Genomic DNA, 21182 nt, shown 5'->3' with positions numbered 1-21182 from the left:
GGAAATTGCAGAGACACTGGTCATAATCTTCCAATGCTCCTTAGCTACATGGGTGTTGCCAGAGGAATGGAGAATTGCAAATGATAAACCATTTTCAAAAATGGGTTCAAGGATAAGCCCAGCAACTACAAGCCAATAAGTTTAACCTTCGTGCCGGGAAAACTTCTCGAAACAATAACCCAGGGCAAAATTAACAAGCCAGCATGGATTTGTTAAAGGCAAATCATGTTTAGCCAACTTGGTTGGGTTATTTGATGAGGTAACAGCGAGGGCTGATGAGGGCAGTACAGTTGAAGCAGTTCAAGTAGACTTCCAAAAAGCATTTGATAAAGTGCCTCATAATTAACTTGTCAGCAAGGTTGAAGTCCATGGGATAACAGGGAGAGTGCCAGCGTGAAATATGAGGTTAACTGAGTGACAGAAAACAGAGTAGTGGTGAATGTTTGTTTTTCAGGCAGGAGGATGGTATACAGTGGGATCCCCCAGGATCAGCACCACAGCTTGTCTGGATTCATGACCTACACTTGGGTGTGCATTGGCACAACTTCAAAATCTGCAGATGACATAAATCTTGAACGCATTCTGAACTGTGAGAATAATGATATATTTCAAGAGACAAGCTGCTGGAACAGGCAGGCACATTGCAGATGAAATTTAATGCAGAGAAGTGTGCAGTGATATATTTCATAGGAAGAGGGGGAAGAGGCAATATAAAATAAAGGAACAATTCCAAAGTGAGTGCAGGAGCAGAAGTTCCAATTCCATGAACAAATCATTTGAAGATAATAGGGCAATTTGAGAAAATGATTAATAAGACATATGGGATCCTGGGCTTCAAAAATAGATGCATAAAGTTGAAAATCAAGGAATTTATGTATCGTTCATAAAATACTCCATTGTGCTTAATAATACAGAAAATATGAGAATTGTTTCAGAGATGAGGGGCCTCAGATTAACATGTAGAGGAGACAAGAGGAAGAACTTTCTTTTTGTTTTAAACACAGTGTAGTAAGAGTCTGGAATTCGCTGCTTGAGTTAGTGGTGCAGGCAGAGACCGAAAACCCTTTTAAAAGGTACCTGTATCTGCACTTCAAGTGCTCTTATCTACAGGGCTACAGACCGGATGCAGGAAGGTAGGATTAGAAGAGTCCCCAGGCTGGCATAGACAAGATGGGCCGAATGGCCTCCTGCTGTACTGTAACATTTCCATGATTCTATTTAAGAATCCGAGGGTGTTCCCCAGGACATGAGAGATAACATAAGACCATAAGACATAGGAGTGGAAGTAAGGCCATTCGGCCCATTGAGTCCACTCCACCATTCAATCATGGCTGATTTCAACTCCATTTACCCGCTCTCTCTCCATAGCCCTCAATACCTCGAGAAATAAGACCATGTTTGTTTGTTTTTTAAACATAAAGGGTAGTGGGGGTCTGGAATTCACTGCCAGAGTTGGTGGTGGAGGCAGAGACCCTAAACTATTTTTAAAAGTTCCTGGATCTGCACCTGAAGAGCTCTAAGCTACAGGGTTATGGACCAAGTGCAGGAAAGTGGGATTAGAAAGGGCACCTAGGTGTCCTCGGGCTGGTATTGACAAGATGGGCCAATTAGCCTCCTTCTGTGTTGTAACTTTTCTATGATTCTATTAGAGAAGATAAGGGTGCTCCCCTTGGAGAAGAGAGATGAAAAGACTAAGGGGAGTTTTGATAGAAGGATTCAAAATCATGAGGAGCCTAGCCAGAGTAGATATAGAACATAGAAAATACAGCACAGAACAGGCCCTTCGGCCCACGATGTTGTGCCGAACCTTTGTCCTAGATTAATCATAGATTATCATTGAATTTACAGTGCAGGAGGCCATTCGGCCCTTTGAGTCTGCACCGGCTCCTGGAAAGAGCACCCTACCCAAACTCAACACCTCCACCCAACACCAAGGGCAATTTTGGACATTAAGGGCAATTTATCATTGGCCAATTCACCTAACCAGCACATCTTTGGACTGTGGGAGGAAACCGGAGCACCCGGAGGAAACCCACGCAGACACGGGGAGGACGTGCAGACTCCGCACAGACAGTGACCCAAGCCGGAATCGAACCTGGGACCCTGGAGCTGTGAAGCAATTGTGCTATCCACAATGCTACCGTGCTGCCCTTAAGAACAAATAAATCTACACTATATCATTTTACCGTAATCCATGTACCTATCCAATAGCTGCTTGAAGGTCCCTAATGTTTCCGACTCAACGACTTCCACAGGCAGTGCATTCCATGCCCCCACTACTCTCTGGGTAAAGAACCTACCTCTGATATCCCTCCTATATCTTCCACCTTTCACCTTAAATTTATGTCCCCTTGTAATGGTTTGTTCCACCCGGGGAAAAAGTCTCTGACTGTCTACTCTATCTATTCCCCTGATCATCTTATAATAAACCTCTATCAAGTCGCCCCTCATCCTTCTCCGTTCTAATGAGAAAAGGCCTAGCACCCTCAACCTTTCCTCGTAAGACCTACTCTCCATTCCAGGCAACATCCTGGTAAATCTTCTTTGCACCTTTTCCAAAGCTTCCACATCCTTCCTAAAATGAGGCAACCAGAACTGTACACAGTACTCCAAATGTGGCCTTACCAAAGTTTTGTACAGCTGCATCATCACCTCACGGCTCTTAAATTCAATCCCTCTGTTAATGAATGCGAGCACACCATAGGCCTTCTTCACAGCTCTATCCACTTGAGTGGCAACTTTCAAAGATGTATGAACATAGACCCCAAGATCTCTCTGCTCCTCCACATTGCCAAGAACTCTACCGTTAACCCTGTATTCTGCATTCATATTTGTCCTTCCAAAATGGACAACCTCACACTTTTCAGGGTTAAACTCCATCTGCCACTTCTCAGCCCAGCTCTGCATCCTATCTATGTCTCTTTGCAGCCGACAACAGCCCTCCTTACTATCCACACTATCGTCTGCAAATTTACTGACCCACCCTTCAACTCCCTCATCCAAGTCATTAATGAAAATCACAAACAGCAGAGGACCCAGAACTGATCCCTGCGGTACGCCACTGGTAACTTGGATCCAGGCTGAATATTTGCCATCCACCACCACTCTCTGACTTCTATCGGTTAGCCAGTTCGTTATCCAACTGGCCAAATTACCCATTATCCCATGCCTCCTTACTTTCTGCACAAGCCTACCATGGGGAACCTTATCAAATGCCTTACTAAAATCCATGTACACTACATCCACTGCTTTACCTTCATCCACATGCTTGGTCACCTCCTCAAAGAATTCAATAAGACTTGTAAGGCAAGACCTACCCCTCACAAATCCGTGCTGACTATCCCTAATCAAGCAGTGTCTTTCCAGATGCTCAGAAATCCTATCCTTCAGTACCCTTTCCATTTCTTTGCCTACCACCGAAGTAAGACTAACTGGCCTGTAATTCCCAGGGTTATCCCTTGTCCCTTTTTTGAACAGGGGCACGACATTCGCCACTCTCCAATCCCCTGGTACCACCCCTGTTGACAGTGAGGACGAAAAGATCATTGCCAACGGCTCTGCAATTTCATCTCTTGCTTCCCATAGAATCCTTGGATATATCCCGTCAGGCCCGGGGGACTTGTCTATCCTCAAGTTTTTCAAAATGCCCAACACATCTTCTTTCCTAACAAGTATTTCCTCGAGCTTACTAATCTGTTTCACACTGTCCTCTCCAACAATATCGCCCCTCTCATTTGTAAATACAGAAGAAAGGTACTCGTTCAAGACCTCGCCTATCTCTTCAGACTCAATACACAATCTCCCCTACTGTCCTTGATCGGACCTACCCTCGCTCTAGTCATTCTCATATTTCTCACATATGTGTAAAAGGCCTTGGGGTTTTCCTTGATCCTACCCGCCAAAGATTGTTCATGCCCTCTCTTAGCTCTCCTAATCCCTTTCTTCAGTTCCCTCCTGGCTATCTTGTATCCCTCCAATGCCCTGTCTGAACCTTGTTTCCTCAGCCTTACATAAGTCACCTTTTTCCTCTTAACAAGACATTCAACCTCTCTTGTTAACCATGGTTCCCTCACTCGACCATCTCTTGCCTGCCTGACAGGGACATACATATCAAGGACACGTAGCACCTGTTCCTTGAACAAGTTCCACATTTCACTTGTGTCCTTCCCTGCCAGCCTATGTTCCCAACTTATGCACTTCAATTCTTGTCTGACATCGTATTTACCCTTCCCCCAATTGTAAACCTTGCCCTGTTGCACGTACCTATCCCTCTCCATTACTAAAGTGAAAGTCACAGAATTGTGGTCACTATCTCCAAAATGCTCCCCCACTAACAAATCTATCACTTGCCCTGGTTCATTACCAAGTACTAAATCCAATATTGTCCCTCCTCTGGTCGGACAATCTACATACTGTGTTAGAAAAGCTTCCTGGACACACTGCACAAACACCACCCCATCCAAACTATTTGATCTAAAGAGTTTCCACTCAATATTTGGGAAGTTAAAGTCGCCCATAACTACTACCCTATGACTTCTGCACCTTTCCAAAATCTGTTTCCCAATCTGTTCCTCCACATCTCTGCTACTATTGGGGGGCCTATAGAAAACTCCTAACAAGGTGACTGCTCCTTTCCTATTTCTGACTTCAACCCATACTACCTCAATAGGGTGATACTCCTCGAACTGCCTTTCTGCAGCTGTTATACTATCTCTAATTAATAATGCCACCCCCCCACCTCTTTTACCACCCTCCCTAATCTTATTGAAACATCTATAACCAGGGACCTCCAACAACCATTTCTGCCCCTCTTCTATCCAAGTTTCCGTGATGGCCACCACATCGTAGTCCCAAGTACCGATCCATGCCATAAGTTCACCAACCTTATTCCTGATGCTTCTTGCGTTGAAGTATACACACGTCAACCCATCTCCGTGCCTGCAAGTACTCTCCTTTGTCAGTGTTCCCTTCCCCACTGCCTCATTACACGCTTTGGCGTCCTGACTATCGGCTACCTTAGTTGCTGAACTACAAATCCGGTTCCCATTCCCCTGCCAAATTAGTTTAAACCCTCCCGAAGAGTACTAGAAAACCTTCCTCCCAGGATATTGGTGCCCCTCTGGTTAAGATGCAACCAGTCCTGCTTGTACAGGTCCCACCTTCCCCAGAATGCGCTCCAATTATCCAAATACCTGAAGCCCTCCCTCCTACACCATTCCTGCAGCCAGGTGTTCAACTGCACTCTCTCCCTATTCCTAGCCTCGCTATCACGTGGCACCGGCAACAAACCAGAGATGACAACTCTGTCTGTCCTGGCTTTTAACTTCCAGCCTAACTCCCTAAGCTTGTTTATTACCTCCACACCCCTTTTCCTACCTATGTCGTTGGTACCAATGTGCACCACGACTTCTGGCTGCTCACCCTCCCCCTTAAGGATCCTGAAGACATGATCCGAGACATCCCTGGCCCTGGCACCCGGGAGGCAACATACCTTCCGGGAGTCTCGCTCGCGACCACAGAATCTCCTATCTATTCCCCTAACCATTGAATCTCCTACAACTATTGCTTTTCTATTCTCCCCCCCTCCCCTCTGAGCCCCAGAGCCAGACTCAGTGCCAGAGACCTGGCCGCTAGGGCCTTCCCCCGGTAGGTCATCCCCCCCAACAGCATCCAAAACGGTAATCTTGTTTTGAAGGGGAACGGCCACGAGGGATCCCTGCACTGTCTGCCTGTTTATTTTTTTCCCCCTGACTGTAACCCAGCTATTCTTGTCCTGTACCTTGGGTGTGGTTACCTCCCTGTAACTCTTCTCAATCACCCCCTCTGCCTCCCGGATGATCCGAAGTTCATCCAGCTTCAGCTCCAGTTCCCTCACACGGTCTTTGAGGAGCTGAAGTTGGGTGCACTTCCCGCAGGTATAGTCAGCGGGGACACCAGTGGTATCCCTCACCACCCACATCCTACAGGAGGAGCATGCAACTGGCCTAGCCTCCATTCCCTCTTACCTTACAGAATATAGCTGCCGTGTGGACTAACTAGATGGGGAGAAACTGTTCCCAATAGCAGAAGGGTTGAGAACTGAGGCCCACCAATTTAAGGTGATCAGCAAGAGGTAACTGCATCACATGGAAAAGCTTTTTTATATAGCGAGAGGTTTGATCTGTAATATACAGCTTTTGAGTGAAGTGGAGGCATATGCAATCATGGCTTTCAAAAGGGATTTGTACAAGTATCTGAAGAGAAGCAAATCAGCAGGGCTACAGGGAAAGGGCAGGAGAGCGCAAACAGCGGTGTTGCTCTTGCACAGACCCGCACAGATGCAATGTGCTAAATGTCCTCTGTTTATTCTGTGACTATTCTATGATTCTACATGGTTGAGCAGCTGCAAGATGAGTCTGAAGCAGGAGTGTGGTGTGTGAAGCATGTGCAAAGTATGACCTTTGGTGTGTAGTCAGATGTTGGATGTAGTGTGTTGAGGTTGCAATACTGATGATGGTGCAGTAATTGAATAGTATTTATGAGACCTTGATCACTCATATGAAATCATTCTATTATTTGTGGCACTGAGCTATGTCCTCAGGCTCATCCTCTTGGCTGTGCCGCCCAACCTTCACACCCATCTGCTTCTGTATTCCCCTTCACCCGAGGGTAAAAGACATAATTTTGCGCTGTCCCTCCTCCATCAGGACCTCCACTGCCACATCCTGAGAGACTCCCTGAATCCCCCCAGACATCCGGATGCATGCTGCGGATTTCCAGTCCATGCAATTCACAGCTTCAGTGGAAGATCATGTAGGGAGGTTTCATATTCAACTCCACAATAGTTCCTAAACAATGTCTGAGAAATAAATGTGCAAGTCTCCATTTTAGCCCCTTCACGCGCAGTTAAATCATAGTAATCGGCGAACTAGCCCAAAAAATGGAGTTAAAGCCAAACTTTCAAACAACCATATTATTGCTCGCAGAGAACCCATTTAGCGCCAATTGTCATGTTGTCCGAATAGTGGCCACTGCGCGCGAGACAATTAGAAGATCGCAGGGCACAATTTAACAAAGAGCAGAATATTGCACTCGGCATCCTGGCCGATATTAATCCTTCAACAACAACAAAAAAAATCATCCGATCATTTATCCCATATCTGTTTGATGGGGCCTTATGAATCGGTGGCTGCATTTCCTCAATAATAAATCACAGCAATTCAACAAAATGTACTTAATTGGTTGTAACGCCAGTGGGGATATTCGTAAGTCAGGTTACACACTATACTGCAAATAGATACAAAAAAATAATACCCAGTGGCATCTGTGAGGAGAGATACAGAGTTATTGATGGTCCATTGCCTTCACACTGCAGTAGCTGCAAACTTTGGGACGTCCGCTGCCGTTATGCGTCAAGAGCCAGAGAAAGTCCCGACATGCCCACAGTGCTTATTTTCAAATTATAAACTTCCAATAGGGAAGCGGTGTTCATACTACATGGACACTTCTGCCACTGACCCCACCCCAGATGCAACTAGAGATGTCCTCTGGATGCTGATCTCGGTTAATGAGATGCATATTGACTGGTTAACAGTACACGGTAGCAACTGCAGGCCTCAAAACGTATTTAAAAGAGGGTCCATGGGGGTGGATATATGGTATGAGAGACCATGGGGGTTGGGATGGGGAGGATGGCACTTAAACAGACCTCGTCCACTATTAATGCCTTCTTTAATAAAACGCATCGATGCACTCAGAGCTTTGATCCACTTGGGAACAGCTTACACTTGCTGTTTGGGAACAGTATCCACTTCTAAACCACTGGGGTAAACAAATCGTTTTTTTAAATTAATGCCCTCAAGAGACCGTTGCAATTCACCATTTCGTAAGTACTATTCAATTCAAAACTTTTTCCACATTTCCTTTCATTAAATTCTACTTTATACACAATCATAAAAGCAATTAGAAGTCTTTCAAAGAATAGAAAAGATGAAAAAATGATTGAGAACTTAAATAAACACTCTCAAGTAGATTGAAAATCAACTCGACCTCAAGTGGTGTTTGTTCCTTGTGCCGATGGCCCCAAAAGGGGTGTGGCATTGTGTTTCTGTGCCGAACCTGTCCTCCCTCCACAATACAGCCCTCGGTGGCTGAATCCTGCAGTTGGGTTGGAAAATCAGCTGAAAAAGGTAAGACAGTAGTTTTACTCATGGTCAGCGCCTAGTTCTGATGAAAGGTCATCAAATGGCAATGTTGAGCTGAATTTTCACTGTGGAGCAAGAAACAGGATGATTTATTTTGGGGGTCAGAAACCAACCTCCAACCTGAAGCTAATGAAATCCCTCAATGGAGGTGAGTCAGATGAAATGTGGGACTTATTTGGACTTCCATAGCATTCATCATGAGGCTGCTCATTGTCTTAAGCAGTAGATTTGCCGTTTGTCCCAAAGCTTTCCATCCACCATACCAAGACTGCCCCTCGCTTGAACAATGCAGACTTGGGACTAATGTTGGAGATTCTGAGGGAGAGGAGGAAGGTCTTCTTTCTGGCAGGATGGGCACCTCTCTGTTCAGCTTACTGCTGATGGATGAAGGCACCATGGAACCTGCCAGGAAAGCGAGAGCACACCTGGAGGAAGCTCTTGTTATGGTCACAGACCAGTTGAACATTGAGGGAGTCTTCCTATTGATGAATGTCACTGTGCAGTCGCCGGGAATCTTGATGGCCACACAGGTGCAATAGATGATGCTCGCTCTACATGTGGGCAATTCAGAGACGGTGGTGAAACTCAATGTCCTCTGTCCTTGATGAGCTTCAACTCATATGTTCATAAAATATAGGAGCAGAATTAGACCATTTGGACCATCGAGTCTGCTCCGCCATTCTATCATGGCTGATATGTTCCTCATCTGTTACTTACAATGCTACAGACCAAGAGCTGGATTGCAAAATCAGCCAGATCAGATCCTCAACTAGAAGTAGGCAATTTAGCCTCCCGAGCCTAAACACCTTCAATGTGATCATGGCTGATTCCATCCTAGCCTCAACTCCACCATCCTGCCCATTCTCCATAACCCTTCAACCCATTACCAATTAAAAATCTACCAATCTCCTCCTCAAATTTACTCACTGTGCCTGCATCCACCGCACTCTGGGGGTAGTGAAGTCCACAGATTCACAACCCTTTGGATTTGTTGGATTGGATTTGTTTATTGTCATGTGTACTGAGGTAGAGTGAAAAGTATTTTTCTGTGAGCAGCTCAAACAGATCATTTAGTACATGAAAAGAAAAGAAAATACATAATAGGGCAACACAAGGTACACAATGTAAATACATAGACACTGGCATCGGGTGAAGCATACAAGAGTGTAGTATTAATTAGGTCAGTCCATAAGAAGGTAATTTAGGAGTCTGGTAACAGCGGGGAAGAAACTGTTATTGTATCTGGAATTTGGGAGAAGTAGTTTCATCTCAAATCTGTTTTAAATTTGCTACCTCTTATTCTAAGATTATGACCTCTCGTTTTAGAATGCCCCACAAGAGGAAGCATGTGCTCCACGACTACTTTATCCAGACCTTTTAGCATCTTGTACACCTCAATTTTTGTGTCATCTGCAAATTTGGCTATATAACCTTCTACCCCTGTATCCAAGCCATTAATATAGATTGTAAATAGCTAGAGTCCAAGGACCGAACCCTGTGGTACGCCACTAGTTACATCTTGCCATCCAGAAAAAGACACATTTATCCCGATTCTCTCTCACCTGTCCATCAGCCAGTCTTCTATCCAAGCTAATAAGATACCCCTAATCCCCTAATCAATTGTCATGAAATGAGTCCATTGTCCAGCTCTGACAAAGAGGGTATCAGTTGCAAGGCTCAGCAGTGGGCAGATGGCTTGCAAGATGCCCCTGACATCTGTAGCCACCTGGGATGGCCACTTACAAAGAAACATGGACATTTGCAAAGACCCAAGGGAAATATGGCCAATACAAAATTCAGGCAGGCTCAGAGCCTAAATGTATATTTGTAAGCAGAGAACCAGACAGTATCGAAACCCCCCCAGCCGATTTGCATTCTAATGACCCATTTCCCTAAGACAAAGGACTGGTACTCGGGTATCCGATACAATTCCAGACACATCGGCGCCACTCCATTTATAAGACCATAAGACATAGGAGCAGAAGTAAGGCCAGTCGGCCCATCGAGTCCACTCCACCATTCAATCATGGCTGATTTCAACTCCATTTACCCGCTCTCTCTCCATAGCCCTTAATTCCTTGAGAAATCAAGAATTTATCAACTTCTGTCTTAAAGACACTCAACGTCCCGACCTCCACCGCCCTCTGTGGCAATGAATTCCACAGACCCACCACTCTCTGGCTGAAGAAATTTCTCCTCATCTCTGTTCTAAAGTGACTCCCTTTTATTCTAAGGCTGTGCCCCCGGGTCCTAGTCTCCCCTGCTAATGGAAACAACTTTCCTACATCCATCCTATCTAAGCCATTCATTGACTCAGGCAGCATAAACAACAAGGTCAAGGACCACTTAGGACACACCCAGCCATCAAGGCACCCGCCCCTTTATTGGCTCAGATCAAAGGCAGTGATCGAAGTCTGCCGAATTATTGGGTCCAAACTTAAGGACCGCCCAAAAGAGCGCGAACCCCCACCCCCCCCCCCCCACCCCCAGGATAAAGAGAGACACTGCCATGTGTTCGCTCTCTTTTGGACCTGGCGCTCCGGCAACATCTATCTCCAACTGTAGCACCACGACCAGAAGCAAGTCCAAGTTCAACGCTCACTACCCGACGGATGAGCCTAGCTGAACTGCAGTTACTTCTCCAGACCCAGCAGATCCAGATTTGAACAAAGGCCACTGTTCCTCTGACCTAAGCCGGGTGCCTGAAGTTAAATACAGGTTGTCATAGTGTTAGGTGTAATTTAGCTGGTCTTGTTTATGTTGCATGTATAAGTTAATCTTGTGTGTAAATAAAGTATTATTGAACTTGAACTAACTAACTGGTTGTTGGGTCTTTGATCGATATCTGGTTGAACCTTGTGGTGGTATCATTTACATAGATTACATAGAACATACAGTGCAGAAGGAGGCCATTCGGCCCATCGAGTCTGCACCGACCCACATTAATCCCTCACTTCCACCCAATAACCCCTCCCAACCCTTATGGACACTACGGGTAATTTAGCATGGCCAATCCACCTAACCTGCACGTCTTTGGACTGTGGGAGGAAACCGGAGCACCCGGAGGAAACCCACGCGGACATGGGGAGAACGTGCAAACTCCGCACAGACAGTGACCCAGCGGGGAATCGAACCTGGGACCCTGGCGCTGTGAAGCCACAGTGCTAATCACTTGTGCTACCGTGCTGCCCAACCTGGCAACTCTGAAAGCAATATAATATCAATATCCAGACAAAGGAAGGGCAACCTTATTGACTGCCATATTTATAGCGAGTAAATATAGCAACATTATTGGCGACTCTGGTGGGATTCGACCCAGAAGTGATTTTGTCACTCCGAGAGAAACCACAAAACGTTTGAATTAGAAACCCAATTGGAAAAGTGAAAGAAACCACAAGTGTAAGACCAGTATCAATCAAACCTCCAAAATTCGGAAGTGTGTAGTAATTTGCATGCGTACTAACAGGGATCTAAGGTAAACTCGTTAGATTTTGTTGCGTAAAACCTTCAGGAGTTGTGTGAACCGGAAAATAACTTAAGCCATACCGGCTGTTTGCATCACCGTTTTATTTCCCCCTGTCCCAAATTCACGGTCGAGATACAGAGATTACGGTAGAGATACAGAGATTATGGTAGGAAAAGGAACGAAGGCAATGGAACGCCTTATGTACCAACAGGAACCCGAGGTCGCAGCGACCAATAGAGCAGAGCAGTGTCCCAGATGGTAAGAGGAAATTAGGAAATACCTAAAGGGGAAAGGATGGCCCCTATTGTCTGAGTTTTGTGCAAATGAAGAGACAGTTCCTGGTAGTATAGGACAAACTTGGTGGCATAACCTGACCGAGATCCATAAAAAGAGTTTAGGTAAAGTTCGTAAGCCGATGGCAATTGTGCCCTGAGTGGCACAATTGCGAGGCACAGAGGAGGTTGTGAGGACACTCCGCAGACAGCTTGTAGAGAAAGAGAAGAGTAGTGAGGGAAACGATAGTGAATGCGAAAAAGTAAATGAGCAACCCCGAGAGCAGCTAGCAGCGAAGGACAAGGGGATGGCTGATGTCAAACGGGCACACCAATCTTGTCTAGCTCACCTAAGCAGCTTTCAGACACAATATGATAAGGCCTATCAAGACACGCAACGCGCAGTTTTGGTAAGGGAAGAAACGGAACACCAAGTAGAGCAATTAAAGAAGCAATGCGAGGACATAAAGGCAGTCCTACAAGCACTCCACAGTTCCACAACGGAACAAAGGCAGAGTTCGGTAGACCACGCCAAATGCAGGCAGCAAATTTCATGGTTACAGTCACTGCTCTCAGTTCAGAATGGTTTCAGAGACACCTTTGGACCAAATTTAGACCACGAAGATGGCCCTGATTGGCAGGAACTTAATGAAATTGCCCATCGATACATAAACGGAACAGAGATTCAGAATAGAGCCCCCCAGGCCCCGAAAAGGAAAGCACCCGCACCATCGACTGCACAATCAGTACCCAACCCTATGAATCCAGTCACCACACAGCGCAGAGTACCGACAGAAGACCAACCCGATTTTGTGTACACCACCCCACTAACCATCACCCAGTTAAGGGATGCCTGTGATAAAATAGAAACCTTTCAACCCACATCAGACCCACACCATTTCTTTGAGCGAATTAGACAACAGACAGTCATGTATGGTCTGGACGAGCAGGAAGAAGTGAAACTCATAGTAATGAGCCTTGACCCATCCGTTAGTTCAGCCCTTCCCGACCCACAAAATATGGGAGGAGGTAGCCTCCAGAATATAAAAACAGCCATCCTAGATGCAATTGGCTATAATAGAGGAGATCCTGTAGAAGGACTCAACCGATGTAGGCAGAAGAAAGGAGAGCTTCCAACAGCATTTGCTGGACACCTCTGGATACACTTCACAGCAGTATTTGGAGATTTAGCCCGCGCCCATTTAACTGCAGACAATACGGCCAAATGGACCCGTATTTTTGTCTCCCACGCCACAGATGCAGGACAAAAAGCATGTGCAAATTATGACCCCTCAGTCGCCACACACAATGAAGTGTGAGTTCCAAAGAGACTTTCTAGAGCTTGGGAACAATCCCTACATAAAAAGGCAGAGCAGGAGAAGGTAAAAGCAAAGATGAATCCAGTAAGGACACATCAAGACCCCACATGGGTAAATGAAGGTAGAAATGACACACAGTACCATAAAGCACAGGGATGCTATAATTGTGGATGGGAAGGGACATTACGCCTGAGAATGCAATGCCCCTCCGAACCAGCAACAGTATCAGCACGCAAATGCCCCACATAGGAATGCCAGGCCTATCCACAGCGTTAGCGACCGTTCAGATAATTTGGCCATAAATGGCACCAATTGACGGTGTTCAGATTCCCCAACTTTGGTCTGCGACACACTCTGGGACAAGTCTGGAAGACCGGTAGTCACAGGCACAGTCCGGGGACACCCCGTAGAGTCCCTTTGGGACACAGGAGGGTCCCAAACCACGTTAAACTCCTCCACGATGTACCAGCGAGATATATGACCCACTTACGGACACTATCACCCTGAGTGGATTTACAGGACCCCTCCAGCAGGGACACATTACGCCCCCTGTGGATATTCAGATTGGTAACATTAGAACAAAGCACTCAGTCGTTTTAGCAGATTTACCCCAGGGCACATCTTGGGAATAGATTTCATGAGCTCACACAACCTTTCTTTTGACCCTGTGAATAAGTGTGTGTGGAAAATGGTTAGAGCAGCACAAGCCCTCGCCACGCTCACAGTAGGATACTACAAACGCAAGGTTAGCTCAGTGGGTGATTACTGGTTTGATCCACAAACCATTACCATGGACAAAACAGTTAGGGAAGTCTTAAGGAAACACAAAGCATCTTTTGCCCAGCACAAGCACGATTGCGGTAAAATTCCGGGAGTGGTCACCATTATAGGTCCCGATCCTAAGCCCCAGAAACAATACGATTTTCCACAGCAAGAACAACAAAGAACAAAGAACAAAGAAATGTACAGCAAAGGAACAGGCCCTTCGGCCCTCCAAGCCCGGGCCGACCATGCTGCCCGACTAAACTACAATCTTCTACACTTCCTGGGTCCGTATCTCTCTATTCCCATCCTATTCATGTATTTGTCAAGATGCCCCTTAAATGTCACTATCGTCCCTGCTTCCACCACCTCCTCCGGTAGCGAGTTCCAGGCACCCACTACTCTCTGTGTAAAAAACTTGCCTCGTACATCTACTCTAAACCTTGCCCCTCTCACCTTAAACATATGCCCCCTAGTAATTGACTCCTCTACCCTGGGGAAAAGCCTCTGACTATCCACTCTGTCTATGCCCCTCATAATTTTGTAGACCTCTATCAGGTCGCCCCTCAACCTCCGTCGTTCCAGTGAGAACAAACCGAGTTTATTCAACCATTCCTCATAGCTAATGCCCTCCATACCAGGCAACATTCTGGTAAATCTCTTCTACACCCTCTCTAAAGCCTCCACATCCTTCTGATAGTGTGGCGACCAGAATGGAACACTATACTCCAAGTGTGGCCTAACTAAGGTTCTATACAGCTGCAACGTGACTTGCCAATTCTTATACTCAATGCCCCGGCCAATGAAGGCAAGCATGCTGTATGCCTTCTTGACTACCTTCTCCACCTGTGTTGCCCCTTTCAGTGGCCTGTGGACCTGTACACCTAGATCTCTCTGACTTTCAATACTCTTGAGGGTTCTACCATTCACTGTATATTCCCTACCTGCATTAGACCTTCCAAAATGCATTACATCACATTTGTCCGGATTAAACTCCATCTGCCATCTCTCCGCCCAAGTCTCCAAACAATCTAAATCCTGCTGTATCCTCCGACAGTCCTCATCGCTATCCGCAATTCCACTCACCTTTGTGTCGTTGGTTTAGCACAGGAGGGGCTGGTTTAGGGGCTGGTTTAGCACAGGAGGGTCTGGTTTAGCACAACAGGGGCTGGTTTAGCACAGGGTTAAATCGCTGGCTTTGAAAGCAGACCAAGGTAGGCCAGCAGCACGGTTCAATTCCCGTACCAACCTCCCCGAACAGGCGCCGGAATGTGGCGACTAGGGGCTTTTCACAGTAACTTCATTTGAAGCCTACTTGTGACAATAAGTGATTTTCATTTTCATTTTTCATTTCGTCTGCAAACTTACTAATCAGACCAGTTACATTTTCCTCCAAATCATTTATATATACTACAAACAGCAATGGTCCCAGCACTGATCCCTGCGGAACACCACTGGTCACAGCCCTCCAATTAGAAAAGCATCCTTCCATTGCTACTCTCTGCCTTCTATGACCTAGCCAGTTCTGTATCCACCTTGCCAGCTCACCCCTGATCCCGTGTGACTTCACCTTTTGTACTAGTCTACCATGAGGGACCTTGTCAAAGGCCTTACTGAAGTCCATTTAGACAACATCCACTGCCCTACCTGCATCAATCATCTTTGTGACCTCCTCGAAAAACTCTATCAAGTTAGTGAGACACGACCTCCCCTTAACAAAACCATGCTGCCTCTCACTAATACGTCCATTTGCTTCCAAATGGGAGTAGATCCTGTCTCGAAGAATTCTCTCCAGTAATTTCCCTACCACTGAAGTCAGGCTCACCGGCCTGTAGTTCCCTGGATTATCCTTGCTACCCTTCTTAAAGAGAGGAACAACATTGGCTATTCTCCAGTCCTCCGGGTCATCACCTGAAGACAGTGAGGATCCAAAGGTTTCTGTCAAGGCCTCAGCAATTTCCTCTCCAGCCTCCTTCAGTATTCTGGGGTAGATCCCATCAGGCCCTGGGGACTTATCTACCTTAATATTTTTTAAGACGCCCAACACCTCGTCTTTTTGGATCTCAATGTGACCCAGTCTATCTACGCACCCTTCTCCAGACTCAACATCTACCAATTTCTTCTCTTTGGTGAATACTGATGCAAAGTATTCATTTCGTACCTCGCCCATTTCCTCTGGCTCCACACATAGATTCCCTTGCCTATCCTTCAGTGGGCTAACCCTTTCTCTGGCCACCCTCTTGCTTTTTATGTATGTGTAAAAAGCCTTGGGATTTTCCTTAACCCTATTTGCCAATGACTTTCGTGACCCCTTCTAGCCCTCCTGACTCCTTGCTTAAGTTCCTTCCTACTTTCCTTATATATCACACAGGCTTCGTCGGTTCCCAGCCTTTTAGCCCTGACAAATACCTCCTTTTTATTTTTGACGAGGCCTACAATATCGCTCGTTATCCAAGGTTCTCGAAAATTGCCGTATTTATCCTTCTTCCTCACAGGAACATGCCGGTCCTGAATTCCTTTCAACTGACACTTGAAAGCCTCCCACATATCAGATGTTGATTTGCCCTCAAACATCCGTCCCCAATCTAGGTTCTTCAGTTCCCTCCTAATATTGTTATAATTAGCCTTCCCCCAAGCCGAGGGAGAAATAGCTCAGGTAATTCAAAGTTCACTGGATCAAGGTGTAATTCGGCCCGTAGCCTTAAGAAACAATGCCCCGATTTGGCCCGTAAGAAAACCAGATGGTTTTTAAAAATAAAATAAAAATTTAGTGTACCCAATTCATTTTTTCCAATTAAGGGGCAATTTAGCATGGCCAATCCACCTTGCCTGCACATTTTTGGGTTGTGGGGGCGAAACCCACACAAACACGGGGAGAATGTGCAAACTCCACACGGACAGTGACCCAGAGCCGGGATCGAACCTGGGACCTCGGCGCCGTGAGGCTGCAGGGCTAACCCACTGTGCCACCGTGCTGCCTGAAAACCAGATGGTTTATGGAGACTGACCATCGACTATAGAGAACTCAATAAAGTAACTCCATTAGCAGCCCCCACCGTTGCCATGAGTCCCAAGACCATGTTAAAGCAGGGACTTCAGTCAAAATAATTTACGGTTCTGGACAATAGCAATGGCTTTTGGTCCATTCCATTAGATAAAAATTGCCAGTATAAATTTGCGTACACCTTCCAGGGACAGCACTACATGTGAACATGCCATCACAAGGTTTCCACAACTCCCCCTCCATTTTACACAGACAATTGGCGAATGGATTATCGAAATTTTCCCGACCCAAATGCCTCATTCAGTATGTGGACAACTTGTGCCTACAGACTGACACCAAGGAAGAGCACATTTCGCTTCTTTCCGAACTATTAGGACTCCTAAAAAAAATTGGATGTAAAATCAACCCCAAAAAAGCCCAAATTCTCCAAGAAAAGGTCATTTATTGTATTGATTCAATTGTTAAATTGCCCTTGCCCCATAATGTTACAGCACTCCGGTCATTTTTAGGACTGATGGGTTATTGCAGGAACCATATAAACGGTTTTGCCACAAAGGCAGCCCCACTTTCCGAACTCCTGAAGAAACAGGCCCCATGAAAATGGTTTCCACAACACACGGACGCCATTGATGCACTAAAACGTGCCCTAGGTACAGCTCCCGCTTTGCAGGCACCAGACCCACACTCCCCATATGCAATAGAGGTAGCGACCACTTTGACTGAGCACACCCCAACACAGCTACTGTTAGACGGTAGGCTGAAGGACGATACAGTTAGCCAAATTAGAGCAGCGCGCTGGACCCTACCCCTCCAAGGACGTGACATCACAGTGAAAAGGACAAAGACACACACGTTTCTGGTCGATAATTTACAGTATGCAGGAACCCCACATGAGTGTGAAATCATTGCAGTCAGGCACAACACAGGACCCTTTATTCCAAAATCGTTACCAACAAAAGCATGCATCAGACCACAGAGAACCCAGCCCACAGATCATTCTCTAAAAAGTTATTTAGATGGCTCCTCCACCATTGATAATGGGAAAAGGATTACAGGACGTGGCATATATGTAGAAGACGCGCAGGGACGCACATTAGATGAGATATCATTAAAGTTACCAGGACATTTAGGTTTGCAGGCAGCCGAGTTAGCAGCCATCGCATACATTGTGCAGCATCCAAATTCATTCCCGCCCCCCGCAGATATATATTCGGACAGTCCCGCCCCTGTGGGAATCTAGAGGATTTATATCCGCCTACGGTAAACTCCTACCCTCAGCGCCATTACTAAAGCACATTCTCGAAGAAGCTAAAGATCGCAAATATGGCATGATAAAGGTTAGAAGCCATCATCGTTTCTCCCCACACGGTAACGTAAAAGCAGACACCCTAGCAAAAGCTGGATCATGGCATGGTCACTTTTGGCAACCCCCCAAGAGTGCCCCAGTACACGCAGTTCAGGTCTCACAGACCAATATTCACGATTTAGCACAGGCGCAAAAAGCAGACGTCACGCTTAAGGAAATTTTAAAAGGTTTCAAATTACCCAGATTACCCAGCACCCTACAACAAATTCAAAGACACTTTAACGATTCAGGATGGAATTATATTAAAGAATGGTATTTATGTGGTCCCCACCTAGGACAGGAACCAGATAATTTGTCAATTTCATGATGGATACGGACATCAAGGGATAGAAACCACCCTTGCCCACCTAAGACCTCTCTGCTGGTGGCCCGATTTAAAAACAGATGTCACCCATTACATTGAAAACAGTTTAATTTGCGCTCAGAACAACCCAGACAGATACGCAAAGAAAGGTCAGCTAAGACACACCCGCTCTGTTAATGGCCCATGGACGAACTTACAACTAGATTACATTGGTCCCCTTCCCCCCCTGCAGAAATGGTTTTAAATATGTGTTGGTAGTGATCAATACCGTCACAAAATGGGTGGAAGCATTTTCTTCCAGGACAAACACGGCTAAAGCAACAGCAAAAATTCTAACTCAACAAATATTTACAAGATGGGGACTCCCCCGTAGTATTCAATCGGACCAAGGTTCGCATTTTACAGGAAGAGTGATGAAAAGTGTTCTCACAATTTTCGGCATTAAACAAAAGTTTCATATTGCCTATCACCCACAATCCAGCGGCATTGTGGAACGCATGAACCGAACCCTAAAAACAATGATTAGGAAAATGGTGCAACAGCACAACACGACATAGGACACAGTTCTCCCATTTGCACTGATGTTTATTAGAAACACGGTGTCGAGTTCAACAGGCTACACCCCCCACACCCTCATGACCGGACGACCCATGAAGGGTACCGAGTATTTATTTGGACTTGATTTGGCCAGCCCCACAGTCACCGCCCTTACCCACGAAAAAGCGGTCCAACAAGTAATGGAAAATATTAAAGCAGCACAGCTCGCTGCAGCTGTTCGACTAGGCGCTAGGAAAAAGCAGAGTAAGGCCTGCTTTGATAAAACAGTACACCCGGTAGAATATACAATCGGACAGCAGGTGATGGTCTCCCTATACAATCTGAGTTCATTCCTCTCCCAAAAATTTGCAGGACCCTACTCGATTTCTGATAAAGTAAGCCCCTCAGTAGATAAAATTACGTATCCAAACGGAAAATCAGGATGGTTTCATATAAATCAACTTAAGGTTTATGGAACTCAGTGCAGCCACTCACACATTTCACTGGCAATTGCAGAGAACGACGACCCACCCACTGGCAACCTAATCCAACCCTCCCCCAGCCAGGACAGCACGTCCACAGACATGACTTTGACTCCGCCTCCAGGGACGAGTTTCCACCTCGGACTTGATTCGGCCGCGAGCGATAGCGATAGGCAACAGCGACAGCACAACGGACTTACTTGAGATCCCCGACCAACGGCAAAACAGACCAGGCCCCAGTCACTACAGCCCCAGTAACACCGACCAAGATATGTTTGGCCCCTCAGATACCATTTATTTGCCTCAACCAGAACCAGACCTACCTCCCGATGATACAACTTCCCCCTTTGCCAAGAAACAATGGCACCGCGATAACTCTTGTCGGTTGACAAGAAATTATGAAATGGATCCCACGACAGCCACGCGGCCATGGCACAGAAATGCCAGACACGAGTTTGGCAACCGGGAGAGGTTGATGACTCAGAATCTGACTCCCACCATGGTAACCCCTTTACGACCCTTTTCAGAATGGAACCCTGAGGTGTCCAGATGATGAGAGAAATGAACCAATTGAGATTTACGATGTCCGATTTTCTGATGTTGCCCGCCCACTTTTCTTTCTTTAATTTGTTATTTTTAAATGTTGAATATTTGTCTTTTGTATGACTATTTGTGTCGACCTCTCACTAAAGTTTTTGATACAATTTCTTCGTGCAGCCATAACTGCTCTTTTGACGCCAAAATGGTAGTTAAAAGAACAAGTTTGTCGGAAGTCCATAGATATTCAAATTCTTTCCGTTCCTGTAAGGTCACCCAGGCAGTGGAGTAATGGCGCTAATCCCCGCCCTGCCTGAGGACCCCCTGTATACTTGGTCAGCCAAGCTCGGGTAATGGAGAAACGGCACTGATCACTGCCCTACCCGGGGATTCCACCCATTCTTGCCCTGCTGCGGCTTATACGCGCCCCATGTCCCACTGATTTGGAAAGTTGTTTTCAAAAGTCTTTTAGCGTTCTTTTAGGTGTGGTTTAAAGAATGGACTTTGCCACAGTTTTTTTTGCTTTCCAACGACCCTTTGGTTGCTACCCCCAACTGCTTTTTACATATTCAACACACTTGGTTGAAACAAAATCTGCTGCTATGGAAAACCACCTCAACACTGGATGGAGAAATTGTCTGCCCACTCAACGCATCGACCACAGGCTGCGAGATTGCTCGCACTGTGACAGAATTATTTTTCTCAGATGTCTTGTCTCCAAAATGGTTGGTTTAAAAAAAAATGAATGAGTCACAAATGGTGACAATTCTAATGGGAAATTGATATTAAGGAGAAACGGACAGACAAACGAGATATTAAACAAAGGTAATAATAGATATTATGCTTGCACCCCCAGGAATATACGAGGATACAAAGAACAAAGGCACGATGAAGACAGAACTGATGACCTCCATCATGACTACAGTTGCGCGCGTCGACGGCCCCTGTAA

The 21182-nt window shown here is 45.9% G+C and overlaps 1 protein-coding gene across 2 annotated transcripts in view; it reads right to left on the bottom strand.

Annotated features, from left to right (window-relative positions):
• The window catches only part of LOC140408650 (uncharacterized), a 1063199-nt gene extending 1055806 nt beyond the window's left edge, over window positions 1-7393 (bottom strand). Inside the window, exon 1 of one of the 2 annotated variants that reach the window (XM_072496138.1) lies at window positions 7294-7393. The gene's annotated coding sequence lies outside the window, so the exon portion shown is untranslated. The remainder of the gene's footprint in view (window positions 1-7293) is intronic. The other variant, XM_072496139.1, reaches the window with a different exon arrangement.
• Window positions 7394-21182: the final 13789 nt, after the last annotated feature.

The sequence above is a fragment of the Scyliorhinus torazame genome, chromosome 3 (genome assembly GCF_047496885.1).
Source record: "Scyliorhinus torazame isolate Kashiwa2021f chromosome 3, sScyTor2.1, whole genome shotgun sequence".
NCBI lineage: Eukaryota > Metazoa > Chordata > Chondrichthyes > Carcharhiniformes > Scyliorhinidae > Scyliorhinus > Scyliorhinus torazame.
The sequence above is the reverse complement of the archived record's forward strand: the minus strand, read 5'-3'. Positions and strand labels throughout refer to the sequence as shown.